We start from the raw sequence: 7,639 nt of genomic DNA, 5'->3' as shown, positions 1-7,639 counted from the left end.
AACGAAGAAGTTATGGTCCGTCGTTTCGCGACAAAACCGACACGACGATGTGAGACGTAAATAGTGAATTTACGATAGAGGACTTTTCAGCCTTATCTATTTAAACAAAAGTCGTAGTATGCGTTAAACCGAGAGCGTGCATAAAAAGAACGACCAATTCTGACTTTGTATGAGGAAGTTATGATTTTTCTAAGATTTGGCATAGCAGTGCACATGCCGAAATTCGAATTTTAGATCGAGCGGTTTTTGGCCAACGCGACCTAAATGAGAATTGAATATCTCATTAATAGGAGCTCAACGATAAAAAGATAGACGAAAACGGAGTCCGTATGTAGAAGATATGAATTCTACGCAGTCATTTAACAATATAATATTCTCATACTGTTGAATTTAAAATCGATCGAGAAATAGCCGACTGAGTCAAAAGGAAAGTTGTAGATCTTGTCTTTACCTACGTGTGGATATAAATAATGTCAAAAACGGAGCTCGTATGCGAAAGATATGGACGAAGCTTAGTCTCTACTCTTCAAGCGCGGCGAATTCGATACAGTTTTGTAAATCTGAGATAGAATAAGAATTAGCCGACGAGGTCTAAATGAAAGTTGTAGTACTCGTAAATACCAACGCATGGATATAAATAACGCTGAGAATAGAGCTCTTATGTGAAAGATATGGACGAAACTTAGTCTCTACTATTCAAGCGCGGCGAATTCGATACAGTTTTGTAAATCTGAGATACAATGAGAATTAGCCGACGGGGTCTAAATGAAATTTGTAGTGCTCGTAAATACCAATGTGTGGATATAAAGAATGTAGAAAACGGAGCACGTATACGGATGATACAGACGAAACTTTGGGGCTACTCTACGATAAAATCCCTATAAATAAAGGATGAATCCTTCATATTTTCTTCACACCATAAGCCTTTCTTTCTCTCTCTAACTTCTCTCTAGTCTCCCTAAACCCCTCCCAACTCTAGGGAACCTCCCTAGCACTAGAAGGAAGCCCCGGAGCGCCCGACGGCTCCGAGAAGAAGAGCTTTCAGCTCAGAAACGTTGCTCTAGCGAAGCCCGGTTTTTAATAAAAACCCGTTGTAAGTGAACTACGCCTACCCTATTTTAAATATAGATTTTATTTAAATGTAGTAATGTTATTAGGACCTTATAATAAATAGTTGGCCTGTTTTTGTGAGTTATATTAGTGTCGTTATAATATATTTTTAACCACTCGCAGTACTGGGAATCTGGTTTGGAGGGTCGCTTGGGTTGCTGGATTTCAGAAGTGCTATATGCCAAAATGATCTTGCCCTCCGGTGTTCCATGTCTGGCCCCTGTCTGTACATAGTGGGTGAAGAGTATTGTTTAACGCTTATATAATAGTAATAATAGTTAGACTATTAATTAGTCTCGGTGAATAATAGACTAAACTCTAGTGGTAATGATACTAAGTTTTATCGAAGGAAAATTGTTTTAAGTAACCGAAGCGCTGTCCGAGTACCGAGTCACCACCTTATCAGGTGAGTGCATAGTTACTTTCATCTTACACATAGATATGAAGTATTTTATATAAATTACGTGCTATGTGTGCATATTATTTGAATATTTGTTGTCTATGCTAGATGAACGTTTTTATACATGTTTTAAATGATTTAAACTGTATATGTATTTTATATCTACAAAATATGTTAGGTGAAACATGGTAGATGAAATATGATTTGGATGATGAGTTGAGAGGTGATATAGACCACGAGATAAGGGTGAGAGTGAACAATGAGGGAAGCCTTTTACCCAAGCGTTGGACCAGTCATCTAGCAGAGTATGGATGACAACCACGGACTATTCTAGACAGTCCAGTGGAACACTAGCAGGCTCGCAACCTGTAGGTGTTATGAACGATGTGTTCACCCGGTGTACTCTAAACCCGGGCGACTATGCAGACTTAGTGCTCGAATCCTGGCGACTATGTAGACTTAGTGCCTAAACCCTGGTGACTATGCAGACTTAGTGCCTAAATCCTGGCGACTATGCAGACTTAGTGCCTAAACCCGGGAGACTATGCAGACTTAGTGCCCAAATCCTGGCGACTATGCAGACTTAGTGCCTAAACCCTAGCGACTATGCAGACTTAGTGGCTAAAACCCGATGACGATGGACTTCGTGCCAATTCCTTAGGATAATCCTTAGGAATAAATAAACGAGGAATAGCTGATTCTTAGGGTAGAATAAAGAAGATAATGGGGATGGGTAATTGGGTTGATTGTTTGATGTTTAAACATAATAAATATATTATTGTGGGTTGAAACCCTATGTACTCATCAGGTTTCCCAACCTGACCCACTCAAGCTTATTTGTATCACATGTGTCGATAAGAAGTTACATTACACCGAGAGATTAAAGAGATGTAGATCACTAGTGTAAATGAATGTAAGTTCTGTTTATGCTTATGTTTCTGTATTGACGATGACATCCCAAACGTTTAAAAATGAATAAAAATACATTTCTCCAGAATTGCTTTGATAACGTATTTATCATGTTTTTCTGGGAACAAATTCCGCAACATTTTTATTAAAAGAAGTACTCTGATTTTTATAAAGCATAAACAAATCGGTCTTTTCTGACTGTAAAAATAGGGCGTCACATTAACCTCCTGCAAGGTTGGGATGTCATTTCTTATAAGTAGTATGTCATCCACATACAGTACCAAAAAACTAACTATACTCCCACTAGCTCTAACATATACACAAGACTCATCCTCGTTCCTCGAAAAGCCAAACTCTTTGACTTTCTCATCGAAACAAAGATTCCATCTACGAGATGCTTGTTTCAATCCATACATGGATTTCTCAAGCTTACACACTCTATTAGGGTACTTAGCATCAACAGAACTCTCTGGCTGATTCATGTAAACATCCTCAGCCAACTTCCTATTAAGGAAAGCGGTTTTGACATCCATTTGCCCTATTTCATAATCATGAAATGCAGCTATGGCTAGCATAACCCTAATAGACTTAATATTCGCTATTGGTGAGAAGGTCTCTTCATAGTCAACTCCCGGAGTTTGAGTAAAGCCCTTCGCAACCAGTCGCGCCTTATAAGTGTGTACCTTCCCATCCATGTCGGTCTTCTTTTTGAAGATCCATTGCACCCGAGTGTCTTACGACCCAGTACATTGTCAACCAAGTTCCAAACTTGATTGTCATACATGGACTGAAACTCGTTGTCCATAGACTCCTTCCATTTAGCAGATTCGAGGCCTGCCATGGCTTCCCTGTAGTTATTAGGTTCATCCAAGTCCACCAGTCTACTATCACTGATAAATGTATCACCTTCTGCAGTGATGTGATAACCATAATAAAAACTAGGTGTGTTCCTAACTCTATTGGAACGCCTTAGAGGTACAAATTCGTCAATTGGTTCAACAGGAGTTTCCTCCTCAAGTTGATCGCTAGTGTTTGAGGTTCCTTCACCACTTGACTCTTGAAGCTCTTCAAGGTCAATTTGCCTCCCACTGTTTCCTTGGCTTATGATTTCTCTCTCACGAAAGACTCCTCTTCTTTCCACAAATACCACATTCTCTCTGGGTCTGTAGAAGAGGTAACCAAAGGATTTATGTGGGTAGCCGATGAAAATACACCTCTCACTTTGAGGTTCGAGCTTGTCGTGAGTCTCGCGCCTCACGAAAGCCTCGCAACCCCAAATCTTGATGTAGTCTAAAGTGGGAACTTTCCCAGTCCACATCTCGTGAGGTGTTTTGGCAACCTTTTTGGTAGGGATTATATTAAGGATATGGGCGGAAGTCTCTAAGGCATACCCCCAAAATGAGATTGGTAACGAAGCTCGACTCATCATGGAACGAGCCATGTCCAACAAGGTTCGATTGCGCCTCTCGGCCACACCATTCAGCTGTGGTGTCCTAGGAGGTGTCAATTGTGAAACAATTCCACATTCCTTAAGATAGTCAAGGAACTCGATGCTAAGATACTCACCACCCCGATCGGATTGGAGCATCTTGATCTTCCTGCCCAACTGATTCTCCACTTCTTGCTTAAACTCTTTGAACTTTTCAAAGGTTTATGACTTATGCTTGATTAAGTAAATATAGACATATCTACTATAATCATCAGTAAAAGTCACATAAAAGCGGTGAGCATCCCTAGTGGCGGTTCTGAAGGGTCCACACACATCTGTGTGTATGAGGTCCAACAAACCTTCACCCCTAGCACAAGTACCAGTGAAGGGTGACTATGTCATTTTTCCAAGCAAACAAGATTCGCAACTATCATGACTTTAGGTCAAATGATTCCAAAACTCCAGCCTTTTGGAGTTGGCCTATGCGCTTCTTGTTTACATGTCCAAGACGACAATGCCACAAGGATGCTTTATCCAAACTATTGGAAGAATCAATATACAATACATTATTCCCTAAGTTGTCTACAATCGACACAGTTTCATATACACCATTGCAAGGTAATGCTTTAAAATAAAAAACATCATTATAATAAACATCAATAGCACCAATTTTATTATCAAATGAAAAGGTGAATCCTTGCTTGTACAAACTATGAAAGGAAATAATATTTCTCGCCATTTCAGATGAGTAACAACATTTATTCAAATCTAATGTTAACCCATTACTAAGCAATAAAGAATAAACTTCAATCTTGGTAACAGGGGATGCTTTTCTATTGCTCATGATCAAGTTTATCTTCCCGTGCTCCACATCCTCACTTCCTTTTAGGCCCTGCAAATCAGTACAAATGTGAATACCACAACATGTGTCAAGGACCCAAGAATTTGTATGCGATGAGTTATTAGACAATATAGTGTAAATACCTGCATGGGTGGGTTTTACTTTCCCATCCCTTACATCCTGTAAGTACTTGGGGCAGCTTCGCTTCCAGTGCCCTTTTTCCTGACAGTAGAAGCATTGTGCTTCCTTTAGGTTTGAAGAGGGAGTGACAGAACCACCTTTGGTTCCACTTGAAGAGGAGCCATCAAGAGACTTTCCCTTGGTACCCTTCGTAGGGGTTTTCCTCTTCTTTCCCTTACCTTGCCCAATTGCCAGAACAGGGGCGGCGGTAAGAGTAGTAGTAACAGTCGGTTTACCTTTGAGACCACTTTCAGCAGTCCTCAAAAGTCCTTGAAGTTTGCTAAGTGTGACCTCCTCCTTTTTCATATGATAAGTCATGCGGAACTGATCATAACTTGGAGGTAAGGAGTGTGGAATGATATCAATAGCCATCTCCTCAGGAAAGTCCACATTCAGCTTTAGCAACCGGTCCACGAACCTTTGCATTTTCGGCAAGTGGCCGGTGATGGGTTCACCATCATTCATTCTGGATGTTATCATGGAAGAGATGATTTCATACCTCTCTTGACGAGCACTCTGATGGTACCTTTCCATCAGGTCTTGGTGCATCTCAAAAGGGTAGAAATCTTCATAGGATTTCTGGAATTCTGCTGTCATGGTAGCCAACATGATGCAAGACACCTTAGTGACATCTTTCTCATGGGTAGTGTACTCAGCAATCTCCTCAGGAGTTGCAGAAGACTTATCAATAACCTTCAGTTCCTTATCAAGGACATACTCCTTGCCCTCATAGCGAGTAATCATCCTGATGTTCCTAATGATGGGTTTTATACAAAAGAACATCCTATGTGCTCATGCAAACCCTAAAGCTTGGATCTAGGTTTCTCTATTGTACATGCAATTCATCCAAGACTTACAAACCCTAGATCTAGCATAAATAATTCGAACTTAACATTATACATCAGATCTAGATGATTACCTCTTTCACAATGGCTATAATCTTATTCTCTTGGAGCTTAGAGTCACAAGTGTCAGTCCTCTAATGGCTTACAAACACCAAGGCAAGAGGATGAAGTATGAGAGAGGAAGAGGGAGGCTGAAATTGGCTCTAGAGTTCCAAAGAATCAAGTGGCCAATTTTCTTCTCCTAAGGGGTCTATTTATACCGTGAATTGCTAGGGTTTCAGTCAAAACCCTAATGGACAGCTTAAACCCTAAGCAACCCATGGAACCTTCTGGAATATGGACCCCTTGGACGAATTCAAGATGGGTTTCATCTTGATTTCGTCCACTCCATGATTCCTAGGGTTTCACAGCCCAATAACTCAATTATCTTATAATTGCAGTTCAGTCCCCTAATATTTAATTAATCTCTTTTAGCCACCAAATTAATTCTTAACTAATTCATGACCAATATTAATTAAATAATATGATTTCTCTTTTTAATATATTATTCTCATAATATATTAATAAATCATAATATCCTCTCTCTCTCTCCATAAATCACCCTGTCAAGTTGCTTTGGTGAAGGCAACCCAAAAGGACCATGCTCAACCGGGTCAAGTACATACCAAATATAGTTATGGAATTAGACACTAATCCAACAGTCTCCCACTTGGATAAGTCTAATAACTAAATTTGCAAGTACGACTTCAGGATCCGATTAGCAATCGTAGCTCTCAAAAGCCGCTGTCAACTCTGATCAGTAACCTGTCCTTTAGATAAGGGATCGTGTAGCCCTCTGTTCTAGATATCGTGCGTACAATCACATGGAACTAAGTCATACTTATTGTCCAGTAGTTTGTTTCTCGATCTCTGATTCGTTCGACATAGAACTTAGTTGAACACATCAACTTTGTCCTGACCGGGCCCGACAGATAAGTCAAACCAAATCATCGAGGGGCCCAGATATCGCTTTTACCCTCTTAGGATAAAAGGAACAGATAAACTTCGACTTATATGCATTTACTATCCACTAGTCAAATCATACACAACAATGTGTTTTATAACATCAAGTTACTGATGCGTTTACGCATTATCAACGCACAACCAACTAGCAAACAATAAACCATATCTCTAGGTTTAAAGACTATAAGATATTATCGTCTTGCGATCACTCGTGATAAAATTCCATGAAGTGATACCAGCAAGCGCGAGTTTATTCCAATGCTCAAATCACAATTCATAAGCACTCATGAACTTCGTAGCAAACTTTTGCTATGCCTAATACTCTTTAGACAATCTACAAACAGATTCATGACAGTCTTCTTTCATATCTACTTCCAACATATGAACGACTGTGGACTGTTCGAATAATCTTATTATTCAGGAAGTCAAAACATGCAAAATGAAACAATAGATAAATAATTAACACAAGACAGTAACTTTACTAATAAATAATACACCTTTATTTAATCATCAAATGTTAATTACAATTCATCTATTACACGTTTCTAAACTATCTAATCTAAACTAATATCGTCTTTCAACCCAATGCTCCTAGCGTGCTGTGTAACGCCCGGGTTTCGGGGCTAAGCATTTATAGACGATGTAATAGTCTAGGTCAACTATTGTAACTCTTTTTATGTAATAAAAATGAAATATTTGAGTATTTTGTGAATTTATGTGCTTATTATTTAATTATAAATGTATAATTAATAAAGAATAAAAATAAGCGTCAAAATTAAAATATGAGATAAGCCCGATATCTTTACGTAAAGTTGTAGTGGTCAAAACAAGGATTCCGGAGATATAAAGAACGCCGAAATCCGAGTTATAACGAAGAAGTTATGACCCGACGAAGTTTCACGACGGAACCGGCACGATACCGG

The sequence above is a fragment of the Lactuca virosa genome, chromosome 3 (genome assembly GCF_052849685.1).
Source record: "Lactuca virosa cultivar CGN04683 chromosome 3, Lactuca_virosa_CGN04683_v6, whole genome shotgun sequence".
Taxonomy (NCBI): domain Eukaryota; kingdom Viridiplantae; phylum Streptophyta; class Magnoliopsida; order Asterales; family Asteraceae; genus Lactuca; species Lactuca virosa.
The sequence above is the reverse complement of the archived record's forward strand: the minus strand, read 5'-3'. Positions refer to the sequence as shown.